The sequence below is a fragment of the Mastomys coucha genome, unplaced genomic scaffold (assembly GCF_008632895.1).
Source record: "Mastomys coucha isolate ucsf_1 unplaced genomic scaffold, UCSF_Mcou_1 pScaffold17, whole genome shotgun sequence".
Taxonomy (NCBI): domain Eukaryota; kingdom Metazoa; phylum Chordata; class Mammalia; order Rodentia; family Muridae; genus Mastomys; species Mastomys coucha.
Genome location: NW_022196899.1, coordinates 8,170,770 through 8,177,910, shown reverse-complemented (window position 1 = coordinate 8,177,910; position 7,141 = coordinate 8,170,770).

The window sequence follows — 7,141 nt, the reverse complement described above, 5'->3', positions numbered from 1 at the left end:
TTTATTGATGCGAAGATATATGATAAGAATGGCAACTCTTATAAAAGAAAACATTAAAATGGGCTTATATACAGGTTCAGAGATGTATTCCATTATGATGGTGTGAAACATGGAAAAACACAGGTAGACATGGTTCTTGAGAAGGAGTTGAGAGTTTTACATCTGGATCTGCATGGAGCCATAAGAGAGAGATAATGGTTTGAGCTTTTAAAACTCTAAATTCTATCACCAGGAACACATGTCCTCCAACAAGGCCACAGTTCTTAATTCCTCTCAAGTACTGCCACTCTCTGGTGACCAAGTATTCAAATCAAAGAGCCTATGGGAGCCATTCTTGTTCAAATCACCAGGGATTAGGTTTATATTTGGTTTAAGATCATGTTGTTGGTTAGGTGGGGATTAAATTCAAATGTGATATGTTTAGAACTGAAAGGACTAGTTAAAATTATGACTTGTTATATAAGTGAAATATACTATATTTACTTTTTAATTGGTGAGAAGTTATAGAGAGAAAGACGTAATTAAGATGTCAAAAATGTATAAATCCTTGGAAATTGGGATGGAATTCTACTATACATATTTCAGTGTGCTGTATATTTTATTATGATTTAAAATTAAAGAAATCTATTTGTATAATAGTAAAAACTGATATATTTTTTAAATGTATTGACATCCCAATATCAAAGTAATATCATTTATGTAAGATCATGATGTAAAAATTTCCAAATGTCAATTTACTGATTTACTTTTTTGTAGTTAAGAAATTATTTTCAGGCATTTTATTAAAAATTTTGAATTAAAGTTAAATTCCTTTTCTCATAGATGTTTATCTTATATCTATGAATAAGAAGAGTAAAGAAAATTCAGCCATTTTACAGTACATAATGTTATAATGTCTGGCTTTCCTCAAAATAAAAAGCAGTGATCTGATGAAAATTCATAATGCTAAACCTGGCCAATAATTAAACCTAATAGTTAGTCTAACTAACACTAGAAACCATTATGAAGTTCTGTCAAATGGAATGCATGTAGATGCTGTGTCATCCACTGCATCTGTAGAATATATTGACTGAAAGGTTTTGTAAGCAAGAGTGAAAAAAATACTATCTGAAGTTTTGTTATGATCAACCAAGATGAACTCTCAATTCTGAACTTCTATGTACCAAATGCAAGGGCATCTACATTCATACAAGAAACTATACTTAAGCTCAAAGCACACATTGCACCGCTCAAAATAATAGTGGGAGATTTCAACAATCCACTCTCGGTAATGGACAGATCATGGAAACAGAAACTAAACAAAGACACAGTGAGACTAACAGAAGTTATAAAACAGATGGATTTAACAGATATCTATAGAACTTTTTATCCTAAAACAAAAGGATATACCTTCTTCTCAGCACCTCATGGTACCTTCTCCAAAAGTGACTATATAATTGGGCACAAATCAGGACTCAAGAGATACAAGAAGATTGAAATATTTCCTTGAATCCTATCAGATCATCATAAACTAAGGCTGTTCCTCAATAACAACACAAACAATAGAATGCCCACATACACGTGGAAGCTTAACAACAATCTACTCAATGATAACTTGGTCAAGGAAGAAATAAAGAAAGAAATTAAAGACTTACTAGAATTTAATGAAAATGAAACCACAACATACTCAAGCTTATGGGACACAATGAAAGCAGTCCTAAGAAGAAAACTAAAAGCTGTAAGTGCCTCCCAAAAGAAACTGGAGAGAGCATACACCAGCAATTTGACAGCATATCTGAAAGCTCTAGAACAAAAGAAGCAAATTCACCCAAGAGGAATCAAAGGCAGGAAATAATCAAACTCAGGGCTGAAATCAACCAAATAGAAACAAATGGAACTATACAAAGAATCAACCAAACCAGGAGCTGTTTCTTTGATAAAATCAACAAAATAGATAAACCCTAACCAGATAAACTAGAGGGCACAGAGACATTATCCTAATTAACAAGATCAGAAATGAAAAGGGAGATGTAACAACAGACACTAAGGAAATCCAAAAAATCATGAGATCCTACTACAAAAGCCTATACTTAACAAAACTGGAAAACCTGGATGAAATGGACAATTTTCTACACAGATACCAGGTACCAAAGTTAAATCAAGATGAGATAAATGATCTAAACAGTCCCATATGTGCTAATGAAATAGAAACAATCATTAATAGTCTCCCAACTAAAAAAAGCCCGACTAGATGTGTTTAGTGCAGTTTTATTAGACCTTCAAGGAAGACCTAATACCAATACTTCTCAAACTATTCCACAAAATAGAAACAGAAGGTACTCTACCCAATTTGTTCTATGAAGTCACAATGACTCTTATACCTAAACCACAGAAAGACCTAACAAAGAAAGAAAACTTCAGACCAATTTCCCTTAGGAATATTGATGCAAAATTTCTCAATAAAATTCTTACAAACCTAATCCAAGAACACATCAAAACGATCATACATCATGATCAAATAAGCTTCATCCCAGGGATGCAGTGATGATTCAATATTTGGAAATCTAGCAACGTAATTCACTATATAAACAAACTCAAAGAAAAAAATATGATCATCTCATTAAATTCTGAGAAAGCACTTGACAAAATCCTATATCCCTTCATGATGAAAGTCTTGAAATGATCAGGAATTCAAGGCCCATAATTAAACATAGTAAAAGCAATATATAAAGCAAACCAGTAGCCAACATCAAACTAAATGGAAAGAAACTAGAAGCAATTCCACTAAAATCAGGGACTAGACAATGCTGCCCACTCTTTTCCTTACCTATTCTATATTGTACTTGAAGTTCTAGCCAGAGCAATTCGACAACAAAAGGAGATCAAAGGGATACAAATTAGAAAAGAAGTCAAATTATCACTATTTGCTGATGATATGATAGTATACTTAAGTGACCCCCAAAATTCCACCAGAGCACTCCTAAACCTGATAAAAAACTTCAACAAATTATCTGGATATGAAATGAACTCAAGCAAATCAGTGGCCTTCCTCTAACAAAGGATAAACAGGCTGAGAAGGAAATTAGAGAAACAACACCCTTCACAAAAATCACAAATAATATAAAATACCTTGATGCGACTCTAACCAAGCAAGGAAATGATCTGTTTGATGAGAATTTCAAGTCTCTGAAGAAGGAAATTGAAGACGATCTCAGAAGATGGAAAGATCTCCCATACTCATGGATTGGCAGGATTAATATAGTAAAAATGGCCATCTTGCTGAAAGCCATCTACAGGTTCAATGCAATCCTCATCAAAATTCCAACTCAAATCTTCACAGGCTTAGAAAGAGATATTTACAAATTCATCTGGAATAACAAAAAACCCAGATAGGAAAAACTATTTTCAACAATAAAAGAACCTCTGGTGGAACCACCATCCTGGACCTTAAGCTGTACTACAGAGCAATTGTGATAAAAACTGCATGGTATTGGTACAGTGACAGGCAGGTAGATAAATGGAATAGAATTGAAGACCCAGAAATGAACCCACACACCTAGGGTCACTTGATCTTTGACAAAGGAGCTAAAACCATCCAGTGGAAAAAAGACAGCATTTTCAACAAATAGTGCTGGCTCAACTGGCGGCCAGCATGTTGAAGAATGCAAATCGATCTATTCTCATCTCCTTGTACAAAGCTCAAGAACAAGTGGATCAAGGACCTCCACATAAAACCAGGTACACTGCAACTAATAGAAAAGAAAGTGGGGAAGAGCCTTGATCACATGGGCACGGGGGAAATTTCGTAAACAGAACACCAATAGCTTATGCTCTAAGATTAAGAGTTGACAAATGAGGCCTCATAAAGTTGGAAAGCTTCTGTAAGCCAAAAGACACTGTCAATAGGACAAAATGGCAACCAACAAATTGGGAAAAGATCTTTACCAATCCTATATCTGATAGAGGGCTAATATCCAATATATACAAAGAACTCAAGAATTTAGACTCCAGAGAACCAAATAACCCTAATAAAAAATGGGGTACATGGCTTAACAAAGAATTCTCAACTAATGAATACTGAATGGCATCTAAAGAAATGTTCAACATCCTTAGTCATCAGGGAGAAGCAAATCAAAACAACCCTGAGATTCTACCTCACACCAGTCAGAATGGCTAGGATAAATAACTTAGGTGACAGCAGATGCTGGAGAGGTTGTGGAGAAAGAGGAACACTCCTTCATTGCTGGTGTGACTGCAAGCTGGTACAACTACTCTGGTAATCACTTTGGCGGTTCCTCCGGAAATTGGACATAGTTCTACCAGAGGATCCAGCTATACCACTCCTGGGCATATACCAGAAAATGCTCCAACATGTAATAAAGACACATGCTCCACTATGTCCATAGCAGCCTCATTTATAATAGTCAAAATTGGAAACAACCCAGATGTCCCTCAACAGAGGAATGGATACAGAAATTGTGGTACATCTACACAATGGAGTACTACTCAGCTATTAAAAACAATGAATTTATGAAATTCCTAGGGAAATACATGGATCTGTAGAATATCATCCTGAGTGAGGTAACCCAATCACAGAGAACACACATGGTATGCATTCTCTGATAAGTGGATATTAGCCCTGAAGATCTGAATACACAAAGTACAGTCCACAAACCATAAGAAACTCAAGAAGAATGAAGACCAAAGTGTGGATACTTCATTCCCTCCTAAGAGGGGAACAAAATACCCATGGAAGGTGTTGCAGAGACAAACTATGGAGCAGAGACTGAAGGAAGGACAATCCAGGGACTGTTCCAACTGGGAATCCTTCCCTTATTCAATCATCAAATCCAGACACTATTGTGGATGTCAGCAAGTGCTGCCTGACAGGAGCCTGATATAGCTGTCTCCTGAGAGGCTCTGACAGTACCCGACTAATACAGAAGTAGAGGCTCACAGTCATCCATTAGACTGAGTACAGGGTCCCCAATGAAGGAGCTAGAAAAAGGACCCAAGGAGCTGAAGGGTTTGCAGCCCCTTAGGACAAACAATAATATGAACCAACTAGTACCCTCAGAGGTTCCAGGGACTAAACTACCATCCAAAGAGTACACATGGTGGGACTAATTGCTCTTGCAGCATATGTAGCAGAGGATGGCCAAGTAGGTCATCAGTGGGAGGAGAGGCCCTTGACCCTGTGAAGGTTCTATTCCCCAGTGTAGGGGAATGCCAGAGCCAGGAAGCGGGAGAGGGTGAGTTTATGAGCAGGGGTAGTGGGGAGGAAACAGGGTTTTTGTTTGTTTTCGTTTTTTTTTAATTTTTATTTTATTTTATTTTATTTTTTCAGAGGGGAAACTGGGAAAGGAGATATCATATGATATGTAAATAAAGGAAATATATGATCAAAAAACCTAATTATACCTGTTCTCAATAAATTAATATTCCAGTAGACAACTGAAGAGAAAACCAGTAAGTGATTGAGAATTATAAATAAAAGCATTCTCAAACAAGGATAAACAAATGCAAAATATTTATTATTGCACACAGTCCTGTAGAGAACTTTATTTAAGAAATTTATTTAAATAAATTTATATTTAAGAATAATAGGAGACACTTATGACCCAATGAAATCATGCCATCATTTTTTCCCTAGAAAAAATGAAAAAATAATGGCACAAAATTATAAAATGTAAATACAGGGACAGGAGAAGTAATAGCACTTGTTCTTACACAGGATCCTGGTTTGTCCCCAGAGTCTGTATTGTGTCTAATAGCAATCCGTACTTCCAATTCTAGGGATCTGACTCCTCCCTTTGTCATCTGAGGATTCCATGCAGATAAAATCAAATGTATCATCAATAATTTTACAATTCATCAGATTGACTAATTTTTAAGTGATAATATCCCCAAATATACTAAATAATTCTTATTTATATTGAAAAATATAGACTGTATGACTACTACTCAAAGAGAAATATATATCAATTTTATTTTATCATTGTCAGGAAGTGGCTGAAGAATTCAAATAAACTTTTTATTTTGAATAAAGGAATTTTCTGTGGAAAATAACATGGCATAGGAATCAGAAGCTATGGCTGGGCTCATAGGTATAAATTATACCTTAAAATTTTTCTACACTATTAAATATTTGTATTTTTAAAAGAGGAATGCAACTTCCATATTACTTCTGGCATGGAAAGAAGAATAGACTGATATTTAAATAATATATGGAAGTACAAAGTGTAGATAATAGATATTTAATCCAGTTTTTGCTAGTAGCACATTACTATCCATTCATTTTTTATTATTGCACTTATTACATTGGCTGGAAAGCCAAGACAAATCATAAAAAGGAAAATCTACTTTACAGCACATAACATACATTCTTTAAACGGAAATACTGTCTTGTCAGGCATGGTGGCACATGTATTGTAATATTTACAGCAAACTGAAGTACTGAAACTGTACTTAGTAGTTATACTGACTATTATTCTAATCCTGGATACAGACAAACATCAAGACACTCCAAACCTGAATGTTATGCTGTCTTCAATGTGCTTATTAAATTACTTTTAGAGTCAGCCTCGTTCAAAGCCTCAGGACATAAATAAAATATAGACAAGTTCTTTTTCATGTTGTAATATGGATAATATGTGGTCAATCCTTCCAATAGCCCTCATTTTTCTTCTAACACTTCATAGCCTTCATCATTTCCATTAGTGATAGTATTTTTCTGCCACAATCACAAAATACCATCCTCTGGGAGCTTTACCAACTTCTCTAAATCTCTCTCAAGTAAACGCCAAAGGCCTAAGAGCTTGTCTAACCATAAGGCCACAGATGGGCAAGACCATAACTACACTCTTTGTACCAAATTTTTGTATTAAGTACTTTTCTCCTGGCTATGATAAAATGTTTGAAATTCGTTTATGAGTGAAATATTTATTTTTGATTATATTTTTAGAAGGCTCAGGCCATGGGCATCTGGGCCTTTCATGTATTTTGGAGAAACATAATGATGTTAGGAACACATGGTGAAATTCTAAACCTCAAAGGTGGCAAGAAGTTGAGACACTAACTAGGTTCAAGGATATTTGTGGGAGCCTTGCTGGGCTCACTAAAGAACTCAAAACCGAAACCAGAGACTTAGCTCGCTGGGGGT